The 19002-nt window shown below is 47.5% G+C and overlaps 1 protein-coding gene across 9 annotated transcripts in view; it reads left to right on the top strand.

The window, feature by feature from the left end:
• The window catches only part of Dapk2 (death associated protein kinase 2), a 113915-nt gene that overhangs the window by 44156 nt on the left and 50757 nt on the right, over positions 1–19002 (top strand). The gene's annotated exons all lie outside the window — the stretch shown is intronic.

Below are 19002 nucleotides of genomic sequence, written 5' to 3'. Positions count from 1 at the left end.
CGCGTGCATTTATGTGGAGGCCAGAGGAAGTTGACGCTAGGTGTCTTTTATTTATATTTTATTTTATTTCTTTATATATTTATATATTTATTTCTTTATATATATTTCTATATATACTGTGTAGGAGTATGCACCGGTGTTTTTTGGTGCCCTCAGAGGCCAGAAGGAGGGTGTTAGATCCTGTGGAGCTGGTGTTATAGGTGGTTGCTAGCCAATTGGCATGGTACAAGGAACAGAATTTGGGCCCTCTGAAGAACAGTAAGTACTTTTTACCTCAGAGCTATCTGTCCACCCATCGGATATCAGTCACCGTCTAATTTTTTTGAGACACGGTCTCTCATGGAACCTGGAACTTGCTGACTCTGCTAGATTGAATGGTCATCAACCCCCAGTGATCTCTTTGTCTTTACTCTTCCAGTGTAGGATTACAGACATACTGCTGTGCCTCCTCATGCATACTCACTTCATGACCAAGCCGTCTCCCTAAACCCTCATCATCGTTAAAGAAGGGAAACGAAGGCTTGGAGAATATGGCCAACTGACTCTTGTTTCTCAGCAGGCTAAATCCAGGTTTTTAGACTCCGTTCTCCGTCAGCATAGGAGCAGGTACAGATCTGTGATCTGGAAATGCCAGACACTTCATAGGCCCTTATCTTCAGTCTCCAAAGGCCTCTGCCAAGACTGCACAGTGGCTCTGTTGGAGCACGCTGCTTATAAACCTTCCTGTGGATGCAGATTAATTTATAAACCTTCCTGTGGACGGAGATTAATTTCACACTCTTTGGAGTGTTGCTGGCTTTGCTCGGTCACTGGAAAGAGACAGAGTCCAAGACACGCCCTAGACCTCAGTTGTCCTTTAAAAGAGCAGAGCCTGGGGAATGGGGACTTTACCTTCTCACCTGACAGCCTCTCCTCTGGGCGTGGCTCCTCCCCACTTATCTTGTCCTCCTTCCCCTGCCTGGCCTCCAGATCCCATAACTCCTGCTGTGGGGAGTTAATGAAGAACTCATTTATGATTCAGCTCCATTCATAATCTCTCTCTCTCTCTCTCTCTCTCTCTCTCTCTCTCTTTCTCTCTCTGTCTTTCAGTTTTATCCATTAAATATCTGTAAAAAAAAAAAACCAAACAAACCAAGACTGTAAGAATGGCATTTGAATTTTTAAAAAACTAATTTTCATTGATTTCGAGGCAGGGTCTCATAAGCCCAGGCTAGCATTGCATTCACCATGAAGCTGAGGGCAATCTTATCTTTCTGAGCTTCTTGCTTCTACCTTCTGAATATTGGGAGTATAAGTGTGTACTACACCCAGAAGAAAGGGCACTCACTTTCTACTTACTGACTTGTTCACTAACTTTATTTATTATTTATTTTTGAGACAGGCACCCATATATAGCCCTGGGTGCCCAGGAACTCTCTATGTAGACCAGGCTGGGCTTGAACTCAGAGATCTGCCTGCTCCTGCCTCCTGAGTGCTGGCACTCAGGCTGGGATGATACTTTAGAGAAAAAATGACAGGCATCGGTTCATTTGAAGGACATAGGTTTGTCACATGTAGAGAGAGGTCAGAGGACAATTTGTTGGGGTCTGTTCTCTTCTTATACCGTTTGGGTTCTGGAGATTGAACTCAAGTCACCAGGCTTGGCGGCAAGCCTCCTCTTTACCCACTGAGCCATCTTGCTGGCACTCTTCCAGTTAGCTATATGTCTATGCATGCTGTTCTACGTCGGGTCTTTTATTAAAATGATCTCTTGTTTGCTCTCACATTGTCTTCACATCAGACTCACACAGGCAGGCATCACCCTCATTTTTGTAAAAGAGGAAACCGAGGATGGGAGTTTAGGATATGTTCTGATCACCTTTCCAATCGGTCATCTATCTGTTCGTCCATTAATAAATTTAAAACACTTACTGATTATGGTGTGCAAATCCGCAGTGGAAGACATCATGGCGGAGGAGACACAGTAAGACCCTTCAAGACCTGCCACCTTCAGAAGCATTTAGTCAAAGCACATATGCAAGGTATCCCTCCCTCCCTTGAGAGAGCTGACTCCTATTTCCAGGAAAGCCCAATCAAGGGCGTTGCTGATGAACTTTGCTACTAGAAAACGTTAAGCACTTCCCATCCTTTCCTGTAAACAGCAGCTAACCCCAGCTGAGCTGTGATATTTCCACTCTGTGACATGAAATTACCATGTCAAGGCTGACTAGGATACTCTAAGACTTGACCCTGGCTCTCCTGTAAGAGGAGTCAGCAGCCCTGTCTTGAGCAGCCTCCCAGGGCTGCTGGGTGTGCAGTGAGAGAGCCCAGGTGAAGCCACTGGATGACGGCTCCCGTCAAGTCTTCCTCACCCACAGGAGTCACTCAACAGCTGCGTATTAATTTGTTTGCTCATGATACTGGCTTTATCAGGGCAGGAGAGCAGATTTTTCAGCAAGAGGGTCCAAACTGAAGGGGTTCAGAGTGAATCTGAGGGTACCCAGGTTTTCCTGGGCAGTGAGTCTAGGCCTCCCTGTTTGTCAAAACTGCTTCTCATGATTTAATGTGCATGTGGACCATAAAAGTCTGTGCAGATTCTAATTTGGCAGGCGTGCGCGAGGCCTCAGGCTTTGCCTTTCTGAGAAGCTCCCAGCTGAACACTGTGCTACATGACCATGGCAAACAGTGTTCTCAGGGTGCCAGCGTGCAGATCTGGGGGAGGAGAGGAACTGCAGCGCAGGGCCAAGCACAGTACTGACCTATTTGAGCCCTAAAACGAGGTTTTCTGAAAGGTCCAGGCCCCCACCCACATCTGGTGGGAAGAGGTGGATGTCTTCCTAACCTGGGCCTTTGCTCTGAATTTTGATGGTGCTGAAACACATTGTGAGAGTCTGAGCCCCATCTGGGGTTTGGAGGAGGAAGGAAGGAGGTTGCACCATCTGTATGGTGACCGTCCTCTTGAGGGGCCTGCCGCGTTTCCCCACGGCTGCTCTGCGATCTAGAGATAACAGAACAGGTCAGTTCCTCCTGTTAGTATCTGTTCGTGCATGCGTCAGGCAGACTGGACAGTTTTGGGGTTTGAGTGCATTTTTTGTTGTTTGCAGAGGGTGGAATTGAGGCGTGTTGACTTACAACTTTTGAAGATGCAGATGTACTATTTTCTTCAGAGAGGCTGTGTGCTCAGCCTCTCCTTGCTATGCTCTCCCGACATGTTTTGTGTCACCCTGGATGCCCACATGCTGCTCTCTCACACCTAAGGACCCACACGGAGCGTGGACGGTTACTATGAATTTGAACCCATCCTGGGCTACGTAGTGAGACTGTATTTGGATCATAACCATAGTGAAAAGTGAGGTGTGGTGGTGCATGCCCATCCTCCCAGACCCTGGAGCCTAAATCTGCTGGTGTAAAGCGGGCCAAAGCCAAGGGGCTTTAGGGGAATGGGAAGAGCACACAGCGCCTGCCTTCCCACCCCCGGGAGGCTCTCAGGGCCTTTCCTCTCTGTTGCACCATATCCTCTCCCACCACCAACATTGGTCTTCCTTTCTCCTACATAAACATTCCTTTAACAAGTTAGGTATGGTGGCACATACCTTGATTTCAGTCCCCCCACTGAGGCAGGTGGTCTGTGGGGTTGAGACCAGCCTGGTCTATATAGCAAGTTCCAGGTTAGCCACTTACACAGTGAGACACCTGTCCCCCCAACATACACACACACACACACACTCCTTTAGTTCCCTAGCTTAGCTGTGTTCTGCCTTTTGGTAGGAATGGAGGCAATTAATTGATATTAATGGATACACGACTACTAACACAATTGTTAGTTATTTGTGGTTTTATCAGTTTTAACACGTGGATCCTCCTCTCCCTTGGTCCCTCTAGTTCCGAACCTGTTTCTTAGGGAACCTCTGATGATTACTAGAAGTCTCACTTAGTAGATGATGCCCCCAGAAGGTATAGGGAACCTTTGGGGTCAGTGCTGGGTAGGTCCTCCTGCCCACGTGTGTCTGTCTGGGGATTCCCTGCTGTCTATCATAGGTGTCCACTGACAACAGGAGGCTATGGTATAAGGGAGGCCCACTGAAGTACTATAGTTTCCATACTGCCCTGTGGTATAGACTTAGGGGCTATTCTGTGCATATAGCTGTGTGCTTGTGTGCATGTGTGGATGCATGCATATACACATAGTGGTCAAGTGACTGTGCTTTTCCCTTTCAACCAAAGCATCTTTGCTTTGACCTACTTTGGGCTCCAAGTTTTAGGATGCTAGGCATGCACCACCATGCCTGGCTATTATGTATGTATGTATTTATTTATTATTTGTATTTATTTTTATTTAGGTAGGATCTCACTATGTAACTCAAGATAGGTTCAAATTCATAGTAATGTTCTATGCTCCGCATGGAACAGATCCTTATTTGCTTGCTTGCTTGCTTGCTTGCAAGGGTCTCATAGACCACAGGTTGGCTTTGAATTCACCATGTAGACAAAGTTCGGTTTTAACTTTTGATGCTCTGCCATCTCCCTCCTAAATGCTGGGATTACTTAGGCATGTGCCGCCATGCCCAGCCTGCAGTATGCATTGTTACAATGTGCCCATAATGGCTTTCTTTCAGAAATTATGACTATGACATGATTGCCTACTTGGAAAAGCTGCCACCGCGCCTTCTCTTAATTCCCTTTGTTGTCTTGGTCTGTTTCCTACTCCTTCCACACTGGTGTTTCTCAGCTTGCCTAAGGAATGTGTTAATATTCAGGTGTCCAGGACTTATCACAGTTTGCCAAATCATAGTCCTTAAAGGGCTTATAGGGTTTTAAAAAAATCATAAGTGTAGGATCTCATTATGTAGCCCAGGCTTGCCTAGAATGTAAAATTATCCTGCCTCAGCCTCCTGAGTGGTGGGAATGCAGGTGCGTGCCATCATACCTGGCTTCTGATTTTAATCCTTATTTTTCTGTTCCAGTTTGAATTTTACCATGTGCTTCCTGTCATGTTTGCTCTGTATCCTGAGCATACATGACCAGGAGGAACTTTAGGAAGGACTCGTGCTGCTATCTACGTGGGGTGTACTAGCTCAGGAAGCAAGCATGGAGAGAGACGGTGAGCTGTACACATGGCTCACGTCAGTCCTGGAGGCACTGGAAGGCAGGGTCGCTGAGACAGACGGGCTGGCGATGTAGTTTAGCTGGTAGAAGAGTTGCCTTGCATGGACGAAACCCTGAGTTAGATACCTACCACCGAATGAACTGGGAATGGTGACACATGCCTGTGATCCCAGCATTTGAGAGGTGGGAGCAGGAAGATCAGAAGTGCCAGGTCATTCTCAAGTACATAGCAAGGTGGAGGCCAGCCTGGTCCACATGAGATCCCATCTCTCAGAATGACAACATGGTTCAGTCAATTACAGTTTTCCCAATGGCTGCGCTGACTGACTGCAGAGGGGAGGACATTTCCCACAGGAATTCAATGGACTCAGTTCTCATCTTCTCCCAGGCTGTGCCGTTCCCTCAACATGGATTTGACTGTGTAGATCCACACCCAGACGCCCCATGCCCATAAGCCTAGAGGGCAAGGTAGAGGTAGAAGAACTTGGCCCCAGTCCTCTCAGAAGCCTGCAGGTCTCTCTCCACACTCCCCTCCCACACAGCCCTGATTGTCCAGATTGCCTGCAGCAGCCAGAGCCCCTGCTGGGCAGGCAGCTCAGAGCGGCTCTGCCATCTCCTCTGTCATCACCCTGGCCAATTAGCGGCTCCAGGGCGTCTCTGGGGCTGCCACTCCCACCTGACTCCTCTAAGTGCGCTCTGAGCTTTGGCACTGCCTTCAAGCCTAACTGTCTGGGCACAGGATGGGTACATGTCACACCCAATAATATTTTGCCTCTCTGCCTAAACTGAGACATAAGTGGGACATGACCTTTAATGTTGCCTTTCCTCTCTGGCTGAGCCTCACCCCCTACCCTACCCCAGCCCCCACTTGGCCATAGTTGCTTTCAGGTGGCCGAGGGGGGCCCATGCTGATATCTCAAATAAATAAATAATAAGCAGTCCTCCCAGGGTATAGAGGGCTCAGATATGGAATGGACCCCAGGAAAATTGCACAATGGTTCTGTTTATTAACTGGTAGTGGGGTGCTGGATACATTTCTTGGTCCTTTGATAGGCCTAACAGCCCCCTCAAAGGCTGTCATGAAGATTAAATGTGCTGATCTCTGTGAGTGCCCAGGGCAGCACCTGACACAAGGAAACATTAAAAAACACAAATGCCTCCAGCTTCAGTTTCTCTCCCTATGTAATGAAAACAACACACTTACCTTGTAGAACAGCAGAGGAAATTTAATACTAGAATTACATGAATATAAAGTAGGGCACAGCAGCTCATGCCTGTAACCCCAGCACTTAGGAGCTGGAGAGAGGAGAGTTAGGAGATCACGGTTATCCTTGGATACATGGGTGAGTTTGAGGCTAACCTGGGCTATGTGAGACCCTATCTCAATTTAAAAAAATCCTTAGAGGGATTATGTAAGTAAATAGATGCATAAACATATGGGCATGCTAATCCTGGAGTCTGGAAGACCCATGGTGCTTGGGGAATGGTTTCTGATTGATGAAGATAAATTTCATGGCTCAGAGCAGACATTTCTATCATGATTGCAGGCCACCCAGCACTATGCCAGGAAAATTCCTCCTACCCTCAGTGTAAAAGACCCAAGCACAGTCAGTTCCTGGCTGTCACACAAGCCCAGGCTGGCCAGACAGGCACATTCCAGCCTTATCTTGAGCATTAGCAGGTCTAGGCTTCCCTCAGGAGCAGAGGGAGGAGACAGGTTTCGCCTCAACATGTCTGGACCCAGGACAGCCAAAGGACATACTGTCTCCCTTAGGCCATGTGCTACCAATGTTTTCTCTAATTCAGAGTTTCTGCCAGAGGCTAGGCCTGCCTGGCATTGCTCTGGATGATGGTCCTGCCTCAGTGGAGACCCAGGGACATTTCTTGGAAGCCCATCCAGATGTAGCCAAGATTACTGTGACCACAAGGTGGTTTCTCTGTCAGCTCTGCATCCTCCCCATAGCAGCTCTTGCTGTTCTGGAAGGACCAGAACGCTCCTGCCATGGCTGTCAAATCCCGAATCACCAATGCAGCTGTCGTTCATCATTGTCTTAGCATCTACAATGCCTGCTGAGTGTCATCTGAATGGATGGTCCTAAGTGTGGGTACTGGGACACAACGATGAGCAAAGGCCTATCTCCTGTCCATGGGGACCATTAAATACTGCCCCTTCCCTCAGAGAGCCTCCCTTTGCTGATCGCACTGTCCTTTGTCCTAACACTCCTTGAGGACAGGGCTGCTGTGTAAAATTCCCCCCTATCCTAGACACACAGTAGGTACTTTCTACTCACAAAGCTCAGCTCAGGAGCGTGGTCCCAATGCTCTGCCAGACACCCACCTCGTTACTCTGAGGCTACTGTCTGCTTTGGAAGGAATTTTCCCATGGATCTCAGATACCAAAAAGAATCAAAGAACTTCAGTCAAAATCCCCTTCCTCTGTAGCACAGGCATCCTCTGAGCAGGATGGAGCAGAGGTTAGGTCTTGCCATAGGCTAAATGTCAGACCAGGCCTTTCCAGGCACAACGGGAGGGCTGGAATTTCTGCAACCATTTTAAAACCGTTTTGTACTTAAGACTCCCCCCCTTCAAATAAGTGTTACAGGTCAGGTGTGGTGGCACACACCCGTAAAACCAGCAGAGGCTGAGGCAGAAAGATTGCCATGGCTCTGAGACTAGCCTGGGCTACATGGCATGACCCTGTTAAAAATTAAATAAAGTAGAGCCAATATAAGCCAACAAACAACCCCAAAAGACATTGTGCGGTCTGATGGGTAATTCAGGGATGGAGGTGCTTTATTTCCAAGACGGGAGTCAGATTGGTCTAGGCCACTGGGCTTTGCCAGAGGCCTGCCTGTGTGCAGATGCCAGCTCTGCCTTCATTTGGTCAGTATGAGAGACAGCCAGGAGCAGTGACTTTGAGGAAGGGACCCTGTGTGAGCCCCAAAGACCTAATGCCCCCTTACAGACGTTAAGCCTGGAACGATTCTGACACAAGGAAGTAAGGGAAGTATTTGACCGTATTTGATAGGTCTAATACCACAAACATATAAAGAGCTTTTTACAACTACTAAGAAAAACACAAGGAGTTCAATAGAACAATTAGAGAAATGTTCACCGTCTATTGTTAATAGAAAATAAGGCTGACTGTGATGGCACATACCTAGAATCTCACCAGCCAAGGCTGAATAGCCAGTTCCTACTGCCAACATCAGCAACGCATGCACGCACGCACGCACGTGTATACACACACATACACACACATACACACACATACACACACTCCTACATACACACACACAGTAAAATGTTGTGTTGTAACATTGTATACAACAGCCTCATCTTCCTTCAACCAAGAGCTGGCTTGGTGGGGCAGGCCTGCAGTTGTAGCTTCTCAGGAGGGGACTGAACGTGTGAGGCCTGCCTGGGGAGTTTATGAGACCATCTCAAGATAAGAAGAGGGAAAAGGGCTGGCTGGGGACATAGCTCAGTAAAGGGCTTCCTTAGCACATGTGAAACCCTGACTTCAACCCCCAGGATCAAGAAAAAGGGAGAAGGAAGAGGAAGAGGAGGAGGAGGAGGAGACGACTAGAGGTAGTCATTGAAAACAGAAATTCCAAGAGAGCAGATCCCCAAATGATAGCATCTCACCTCAGGAAGATAAGATGAAGGGAAATAGTTAGCCTCCTCCTCCTCTTCCTCCTCTGCTCCCTCCTCCTGTTTTCCTCTCTGTCCTCCTTCTCTTCATCTCCCTCCTCCTCCTTCTCCCCCTTCTCTCCATCCTTCTTCTCTTCTACCTTGTCTTCCTTCTCCTCCTCCTTAAAATAATGAACATGTGGGTCAGCAAGCAGGCTCAGCAGACAGAGGCACTTGCTACCAAGCCTGGTGACTTAAATTTGATCCCTGGAGCTCACAAGGAGAGAACTGATTGGTGCCTCTGACTTCCACATACACAGAGACACACTTAATGAGTGTCTTTTTTTTTTTTTAAGATAATGAACTTTTATGAACTTGAAAAAAAATCAAGAACGTTTTCTTTCTTTAAGGAAATCTGATAGTGAAGTGTCGTGTAACATCGTGGGCTGATTTCGGGGAGCAAGGCTGTCCACCACACCTCCTGCCTCTTTAGTTTATAGTAAGCATTTCTCTACTTGCTGGCTACATACCTATCTTGCACCCTGTGCTGGGATGGACCCCATGAAATGGCAGTCCTTAATCTCTTGGCTTGCTGAGATTTGGAGGCTAGGATGAATGTCCAGGTCATTTGCTATCACAGTATTTCTGTAGTTAGAATGTTCCATGTTTTCCTGGGCTCATCTTCATAGGTGGCCCAGGGACGTCTCAGAGTGTCTGAGATCTGCTCTGCTGGCCTGAAGCTCTGGTTGTCTACCTCTTGAAATTAAGTTGCCTAACATGATCAGGCTCAGCATTCTGTGCCCATGATTGAAACCTAGAAGCAGCTTGTGTGTCTTTGAATTGCATTTCTTACTGATATGTACATGTGATGTAGTGACTTGAACCAGAGAATCTTAACAGGATGAAATGGGATTGGAAAAGGGACTGAAAAGAGATATCTGGTGCAGCATGTTATTTTATGATGACAGATCTAAAGCCCTAAGAGATAAAGCAGCTTGGAATTTTGTGTTAGAGCCAAGGTGCCTAACCCTGTCTTTTGTTCACATGTGGCCTTCCCCGTTCACAGTGCTTGGTTTTGAGAAGAGGTGACTGCCAAATAATGGGTGTGGAAGCAAACTGTGAATAGGAAGTTCACAGAAATTCTGGGAAATAGCACCTACCCTTAGGTTTCTAACAGTCCAGTTTCAACCAGAATTCCTTAGCCATAACCCCAGCATGAGGGACACGGAGGGGAGAGGATGGCAAGTTGCAGGCAGCCTGTGCTATATGACAAGAACGCCTTGGGCTTTAGCATTTGGTGCACAGGGCTGGCATATAGGTGGATGTGCTAGTACCAGTGACAAAAGCCGAAACCATCCAAACAACTAAAGTCTGCAGATCTCCGGAAGACAGTGGGTTGTGATCCGAGCACACCAATACACACATTCACATTCGGGTTGTGATCCGAGCACACCAACACACACATTCACATCCGGGCTGTGATCCGAGCACACCAACATATACACAGTCACGTCTACACAGTGTGAGCTTTGGGAGCGTAGAACCACTAAGTAGTTTCAAAACTTGCCCAATGTTTGCCTAAGCTTGTTACTAATTTTTTTTTAAAAAAGTCATTAAGATGTGAACATGCTACTTAGAGAAGGGATTAGGTTAACTCTTTGGAGTCTCCTGTCAGATTATATGAACTTTGGAAGAATTGAAGGGTTTTCCAGAGAGCCTGCATGAAAGGGGAGGATGTGCAGTTTGGGACGGAGGTTTTCACGAAGATAAACTGTGTGTGTTAGCATTTAATGAGGGATGAATGCCTTGTATTTCACAGCAACAGGCAAAGCATCCTGGATTTTCCATCTTTTCTTTGAAGTCATTTGCTTTCTTTAATTCTGTTGTTGTTGCTGCTGCTGCGGTTGTTGCTGCTGCTGCTGCTGCTGTGGTTGTTGCTGCTGCTGCTGCGGTTGTTGCTGCTGCTGCTGCTGTGGTTGTTGTTGCTGCTGCTGCGGTTGTTGCTGCTGCTGCGGTTGTTGCTGCTGCTGCTGCTGTTGCTGTTGTTGCTGCTGCTGCTGCTTTTGTTTATGGGATGGGCTACATGTCCCGGCACACGTGTGGGTGTCTGTAGACAACTGTGCAGCAGTTGATTCTCCTTCTTCCAACGAGGAGATTTTGCCGTTCAAACCCAGTTCACAATGCTTGGCGCGTTTGCACACCGAGTCAGCTCATGGACCACAGTCCTTTCCTGTCTGACAGCCTGAGCTCATGGTTAAGGACCTGACCCTAACCCTAACCCTAACCCTAACCCTAACCTGTATGGACTAGTCTCTAAACTCCAAGGGAAGTTTGAGTGAGGGCTGAGCTAAGTTTTCAGTGAAAACTCTTCCCTATATAGTCAAGTCTAACGCAGACTAGGCCTATTTTATTTTAGGACTTGTGTCTCTTCCCCCACCCCCACCCCCGACACCCCGTTCATTTGACAGCAGTGTGAAAATGTGCTTTCGGTTCAGAATCAGTAAACCAGTAACTACCCCTCAGAGCTGCATGGCTCTCCTCAACAATTCCTTCCTTTTTGTTCTTTAGGAATTTTTTTTTTCTGACAGGAAAAATGAAAAAAAAGATAGAGGAAGGAAATTTGTCTCTAGGGCCAGAGAATTCAATGAGCTAACCTGTGAAAGCAGCTGCCACAAGGCCCCCACAGAACAGCACCTGTGACTGGGGAATGGGAACTGGGAACTGGGTACATTTGTAAGTCAGGCTTATGTTCCCTGGAGGTTTCTAATTCCTGATACTTATACATATTTCTTATTCCTTTAAAAAAAAAGATTTATTTTAGTATTTATTTATGTGTATGTGTGTGTGAGCCTTGGTACCCAAAGAGTCCAGAAGAGGGCATCAGAACCCCCCCACCCCCCCCCACCCCCCCACCCCACACACAAGGAGCTCAAGCTGTGAGCTGCCCATTGTGGGTGGTAGGAACCAAACCTGAGTCTACTGAAGAGCAGTATTGCTTTTAAGTGCTAAGCTAAGCCATCTCTTTGGCCCCATGTTTCCTACTCGTGGCCTGAGGTTTGCCTTGGGGAACAGGATGATCAGGAAGAGCCTCAGTGCATTCTGCTTCTCTTTTGTTTTCGTTTGCATCTTGAAACTCCCTTGGGATCATCTAAACTCATCCTTCCGTGTTCTAAGAAGTACTTCTTGAATTGGGTTCCCTGGAGCTTTGGGGGTTCCACAAAGCCTCTAAAGAGGAGGCTTCATAGGTGTAGGGGTGGTAAATGGGTGGGCTCAGAGTGTTTCCCCCACCAGAGAAACATGGCTTCTTATCTGTTTTACCTACTGCGATTCTGTGAAGTATTTGCCTGAGAGAGGCATCTCTACCCCTAAATAAAAGTGAAAGCCATTGTTAAGAGCCTAGAAATGCCTAAGCCATGTGGCCTTGGGGGGTGGGGGGGGTGGGAGCGATCCTCAAACAGCAGACCTGTTTGAATAGCTGTGGGCCCTCTTCAGGTTCCCTCCTGGCTGCTCTTTCTGTTGTCCCTGATACCCCACCTGCTGTAGGTGGGTGCTGCGTCCTCCATGTCTGTTCCTGACTCACCTGGCTTTGGGCAAAGCCCTGCCCCCTCCTTTACCTCTCACCCATTTCCTGCTGTGACTTCTGACACCACTTGTTTCTTTACTTTACTTTGGGTTCTTGACTATATGATTTCCTGCCTGCCCAGACCTAGGTACCAGTGTCCTGAAGTATTCTCTGTCTTCCTGGGTGTCCATCCCACCAGGGGAACCTTGCTCTTCAAAGGCTACAGTCCTTCCAGCACTTTAAAGATTTAAAGCTGAGGGTGGGGTTCATCAGGGTTAAGTCAAGTTCCTGAACCTACTGTGATTGGGAAATGGAGTCGTGGTGATCCGGGGAAATGGGGATTCACACCCACGGAAGCCCTCCCTCTGTACCTGGGACTTTCAGATTCCTTTTATTCACATTGCAATGTGGTAAAACTGTAATGTTCTTGTCTGTGTTAGGTACAAAAAAACTGAGGTGGAGACCTACATGATTGGCTAAATGCAGCAAAACTGGAAATAGACCCTGGGTCTGAATTTGAGTGGTTGTAGTTTATAGACTTACATATATGAGCTTAGAAACAGGTTGGTGGCTACAGTAGTGTGGGTGCTCTCTCTCTCTCTCTCTGTCTCTCTCTCTGTCTCTCTCTGTCTCTCTCACACAGACACACACATACACACATACACACACACACACACACACACACACACACACACATACACACACACTTTTTTCAGTACTGGTCATTTAACCCTGAGTCTTGTGCATGCTAGACAAGTAAGTACTCTACCGCTGACCCATACATAGCCTCAGCCAAGAGGGTTCATGGGAGCAGCTTGGCTGGAGGGCAGTTATGGGAGATAAAGCCTCGGTGGCAGTGTGGGGCAGCCCCAGAGGCCCAGCATTGGAACCTAGCCAAGAAGAGTATAGAGAGGCCTCAGAGATGTCATCTCCACAGTGGCTGTGCACCTCTTAGAATTTGGTTGATCTAGTTCCTAGGGACTGCAAGTTGACCTGCTCCTGTCTCTGAGACACACTGGCTGAAGGTCCTATTTATTCCCTCTATTGGGCTGCACGTGGCGTCTCCCCAGAGTGGAAGTTTCAAAGCACTGCTTTTGCCCTATGGCCCTGAATGCTGCTGAGTAATTCCAGAGGAACTGTGGCCCATTGTTCTGCCAGGTGGGAAAAGGAACTGCAGCAAGGGCTGTGCAGAAGCAGGAGGAAGAACCCTCTGCCCCGGGTGATGTTCTTAAGACCTTAACATTCAGTAATCATCTCTGTCTGCCTCAAGTCTTTACCCTCTATGCCACTCTGCCTCTGCTCCACCTGATAAACTGATGGTTCTGGGGCAGTCACTTCATGGACCCCTGAGAGTTGATCGAGAAGGGGAATATGTTAGACTCCAGTGTTCATAGGACATACAAAACTTCCAGCACCTGGCCCCTGGGAGTTGACAGAACAGGTCTGACTGACCATGGCTTAGCCGAGAGGAGGGAGTGGGCGGGCAGTGGGAACTTTTATCCTTGCAGCAGGATTGACTTAAGGATTGAGTTGTCTTTTGAGAATTTAACATCAACAATAAAACTTAGTTTAGAAAAAAAGTCACTGTGCTTTTTTTATTATCTCTGCATGCTGGCAGAGATAAAAATGTTGCTCCATGCGTGAGGCAGGAGAATGTAGTTCAGTGGTAGAGTGCTTGCTTAGCATGAGTGAGGCCCTGGATTTGATCCCCGGTATTGCAAACCAAACCTTTCCTCTGGGGTGGGCCCTCTCCCCACTGCTTGGCACCCCCTGGAAGGGTAGTTACCTTGTGAACCCTGAAGCTGGAGTCAGGGGGCAAGGACTTGTGTTTACACCGCTGTCATGTTGTTTACATTTCCTAATCCTTAGTATTCTTTAGGAAATACATTTAGTTACTAATGCATTGTGCGTGATGATGATGATGATGTGTGTGTATGTGTGTATGTGTGTATGTGTGTATATGTGTATGTGTGTGTCTTTGAGCCTTAATAGCCAGCACTTTTTCCCATTGAGCCACCTCTTTGACACTGACATCTTTATTTATTCTTACTGTGTGTATATGAGATAGGAGGGGGGCATGTGTGTAGAAGTCAGATGCACATTGTTGAGTCACTTCTGTTTTTCCGCATATCTTTGGGTTCCAGGGATCCAATCACAAATCCTAAGGTCTTCATGGGAAGCATTTTATCCATTGAACCATCTTTCCAACTCTCCCGATATTCTGGTCTAGAAAATGGAACCAAGATTGCGTCTTCAAATACTTTAAAAAAAAAAAGAATGAATAACATAAAATAAAATAAGTAATTAATTAATTAAATTAAGTAATAACTAAACTATCTTTAAAGGCTAATAATAAAATTAGCCTTTAAAGAGAGCAGCTGCACATGTAGCAGTATCCACAGAGCTTTATGAATCTATCTCATGGTGTGATATTTGGGTCATTTGGGGATTATTCACTCTTGGCAGCCCAGAATCTGAAAGGGTTGAGTCATGCAGTATTGGGTATTGGGTTGGGACATTACCAAACCTTGAGATGCGATCTAAAACTATGCTTCTTTTAATGGGGTTCCTGGGCAGATAACAGGGAGCCCTTGTGAGGTGCATCTAGCCCAGCCAAGTTCTAGAACCAGGCCTATCCGCTGGTGACCTGCACTGCCCTAACAGGTGCAGAGTGTTTGGGGAGCTGAGCCCTCGCCTGAGAAGAGGGGCATGTTCCTGACACAGTGGCAGGAGAGTGTAGAGCGTGTTGGCAGAGCAAGGATGGCAGCGTCTGTGTCTTGTGGATTTACTGTCCCTTGATAAACCCTACTACATGACTGGTACCAGCTTCAGGCACCAAGTTCCCACCTGCCAACACCTCATTCCTTCTCAGCTGGGCAGTCAAGTCCTGTCACAGATATTATGACTTCCAAAATCACCCTCCAAGTTGGGTGGAACAGCTTTTTCACACTTACCCCCAACCCTGGCCTTGAAAATGGAGGAAACTGAGGACAAGGGGACTAAATAGGATGCTTGGAGCCATGGTCAGTTAATGGAGAGGCTCTGACTTGGGGAACTGAGCCCTCTGCCTGGGAAGAGGTGTTCCTGACACAGTTGCATGAGAGTGTGTTGGCAAGGCACAGACAACAGCTTGTGACTGATTACTCAGCCCTGTTAACTCAGGGCTCCCAACACCAGCTCAGAGATGCGACTATGGAGAATGAAGGGGACGCTTTCGATTCTGTTCATTGTTGTCTCAGGCTCTTTGGAGTCTTCTGACAGAAGTGTTAGCAGGTCTCTGAGTTGGTGTGGCTCTATCCAAGATTGGGTAGCCTCTGCTCTCTCCCCGTATCTTACACTGATTGGCTCTGTCCTAACTTAGAGGAGCCCTTACTATTTACCCTTCACCCCCATATCCTAACGTGGTTGCTTGTGTACTGTGGGAACCTCACCTTCTGACTATAGAGCCTTCATGAACAAAGACCTGCTCTTGAGTCTACGGGTGCCCTCTGATGGGTATAGTAAGATTACCTCAGATCCTGCTTTTGTGCAATGACCATGGAATAGTCCACTGTGCATGTGAACTGCCAAAGCCTAGAGTAATTTCCCCTCTTTCTATGTACATACATACACACACACACACACACACACACACACACACACACACACACCACAAACATAGAGGATTTTTTTTTTTTAAGAATTTCAATGGCTAGGGGATACAGCTCCGTGGCAGAGTGCATGCTTTGCATGTATGAGTACCTGGGTGAAATCCCCAGCACCTCCTCTCTTTACCTAGGAAGGGGTGGCCTGCACCTTTAATCCCAGCACTAGGGAGACAGAGGCAGGTGGTTCTCTGAGTTTGAGTCCAACTTGGTCTACAGAGTGAGATCCAAGACAGCCAGGACTCTTACATCAAGAAACCTGCCTTTTCTCAAAAAAAAGGAAAAAAAAATTCATTTAAATATTGATATCATTTCCATCTCTCTAACTTCTCCAATCCCCCCACCCACACTGTTCATCAGAATATTGACCACGGTCTGCATAAAGCCAGAAAATATGAACCAGGTGTGGTAGTGTATGAGAGACAGATAGATCTTTGTGAGTTTGAGGCCAGCCTGGTCTATAGAGTGAGATCCAGAACAGCCAGTAGAGCTACACTGAGAAACCCTGTCTCAACAAACCAAAAACAAAACAAAACAAGGCCAGCAGCTTGACTGCTGATACTGATAAAGGTAGTAGAAGCTCTTTCAGCGTCTCCTGAAAAACCTACGCCTCTGTTTTGATAGTAGATCACTATCACAGCAGTTATACTCCCTAAGCAGACCCTGACGTAGTAAAGCCTCCTCTCCCATCTAATTCCTCTTGTCTTCCTAAATGGAACCAGATTCAAAAAGGCTTCCTGGGCAGTGACACTAAGAAGGCCACAGATAACCTAATGGGATTCTTCACCTATAAAGGAAAGCTGTTCTAAGTTATGGTTCCCAGCCCAGCTATCTAAGAGAGTCACCCAGGGGCTACACACAGGGGTTCCTGTGCTCAGGAAGCTAGAGCACAGGGATCATGAATTTAAGACCTGCCTGAACTATATAGTAAGGCTCTGTATCAAAACACAAAACCAGAATGAGATGAAAAGCTAAGTATCTTCATCTCCAGGTCACAGCCCAGACCTAACTCAGAATCTCTGGACTTGAGATCTAGACCCCCTTCATTTTTACAATTTCCTAGGGGGCTTTAGAATGCTGCCAAGGTTAAGAACTACTGCTCTGCAATAGAAAGAGTCAACTAATTTCTTAGAGCATCCCCACATCTGGGTGTGCACTGGCACCAGGGGGAAGGGCGCTTTTAAAATTACACTGATCCCCTGGCCACACATTCCAGACCATTTGAAGCAGTGACTTCCAACCCTAGGTATCTCTTAGTCAGTCCTCGTCTATGCCAGCTGTTCCTACGGACTGTGAGCCAATGGTGCAAACGTTTCCTTTGCAACTGTCTACCAGTGACTCATGGCTCGAATTTCATAGGTCAGGAAAAGGATGTTCAGAGCAGGTAGAGGCCTGGCCTGCATGATGGCATAATGGAGTCCCTGAAGCAGGTCTGTCTAACCTTGAAACCTTCCCAGTTTTCCAGACCCCATTCGTTGCATCCTGGGCCTAGTGGAAAGATTTCTCTGTTCTTCCCCCCTAACAGCCAAAGGCTAGGGGAAGGTAGCCCGAGGCTGTGGCTTTCCTTCCAGTTATTCCCAAAGCCTGAGCTGAGGATCCCTCAGGAGAGACGAAAGGCCCCAAGATGGCTGCTGTTGCCTTGTGTTGGCCCTGACTGAGTCTCCCGCCCACCCGCCTGCCCACCTGCATCTCATTTGCATTCTTCTGGAGAAACCAAGAGGCAAAAAGCACACAGTCACTTTTTGAGAGCTTAAGGGATTTTTCAGTCACATGACTGAAAGATGTCTCCATGCCCCTTGTAAGACCAAGGAGATGAGGTGTCAAGGTGACCTGAAACGTTTAGCTCTGCTTTGTAACTTCTGTTCCCAGGTCATTGCATAGTGTGGCTTGAAGCTGGGCACCCGGGGTGGGGGTGGGGGGGTGAGGGGTGGGAGTGGGGGTGGGAGTGGGGGGGATGGAGGATTTGGGTGTCAAACCTACTCCTGTGCCACCACCCACTTGCATGTATACAAACAAGCAACTTAAAGGCCTTGTGCTTGACTTTCTCCATCTATCAACTTACTGAGGATTGGGGGGCGGAGGGGAGGGGGCAGGGGGGGTTAGTTACCGGAACTCGGAAATGCCAGTCCTGTCAGCAGCCTTTGAGATACCAGAAGGAAAGGACTATGTGGCCCTGATGCTAAGTTTCAGGCCACCAGAGACCAAAAGCTTTGTCAAATGTTTGTTGGCACCCGTTCAGGGACCTTATGTCCCCAAGACTTAAAATGGCTCCCAGTGGCCTTCTGTGTCAGAGATCACATTGAATGTACTCACTCCGGCCTTCTTCCACCTGTGTCAGCCCCCAGCTGTGTGGACAGCTCAGAGCCAATACATGGAGCCCGGATTGCTGAAACTTTAGAGTTAGCGGTCCACGTAATATAAATTTGACCCCAAGCCTAGCTCCTAGGGACCTCCCCCCTTGGGGGTGGGGGCCCCCTCTGCACCTGTTGTCGCTGCCTTTGTTCCCTGTTATTTACCAGCCAGCACAGGGCACATGCTCAGACGGTGTTGAGTGAAGGGCAAAGGTGGAGAGATGAATGAATTTGCTTTTGGTGACATCTCTCAAGTGCTTGCTGTGACAGGCTGTTTAGCTGTTGGCTAACGGCTTGTTTAGCTCCATTTTATTTGTGTCAGCCAGTTCATTTAGAAGATCGTCTCTTTAAAGGACATTCTAAAAATAGGATGCTTTAAATGCAATGCCATTTTCCAAGGTTGGGCATTTGCCCAGAGTTTCTCACAACTGTAACTTTTACACCAGAGCCACTAAGAAAGTGCATCAGGGCTCTTGATCCATTGGGCCCCTTATTAGGCCATCATCAGAACAATAAATCTTTTTGAGCAACTCAGGCATTGGGGGGGGGGGAGGTGGAACAACATGGGGAGGCTGAGAGGAAGGACCTCAGAGGGTAAGAAGGGGACACTAGCAGTCACTAGGGATTTATGTCTGTCCCAGCTCAAGGCCTAAATTGAGATGGAGAGCCACAGGCTGCCCTCAGAGCATTTAGGGGAGCTGACTCAGGGCTGTCTGGGTCTCTGGTA

Source organism: Apodemus sylvaticus, chromosome 7, assembly GCF_947179515.1.
Source record: "Apodemus sylvaticus chromosome 7, mApoSyl1.1, whole genome shotgun sequence".
NCBI lineage: Eukaryota > Metazoa > Chordata > Mammalia > Rodentia > Muridae > Apodemus > Apodemus sylvaticus.
This window is presented reverse-complemented; position numbering and strand designations above follow the sequence as displayed.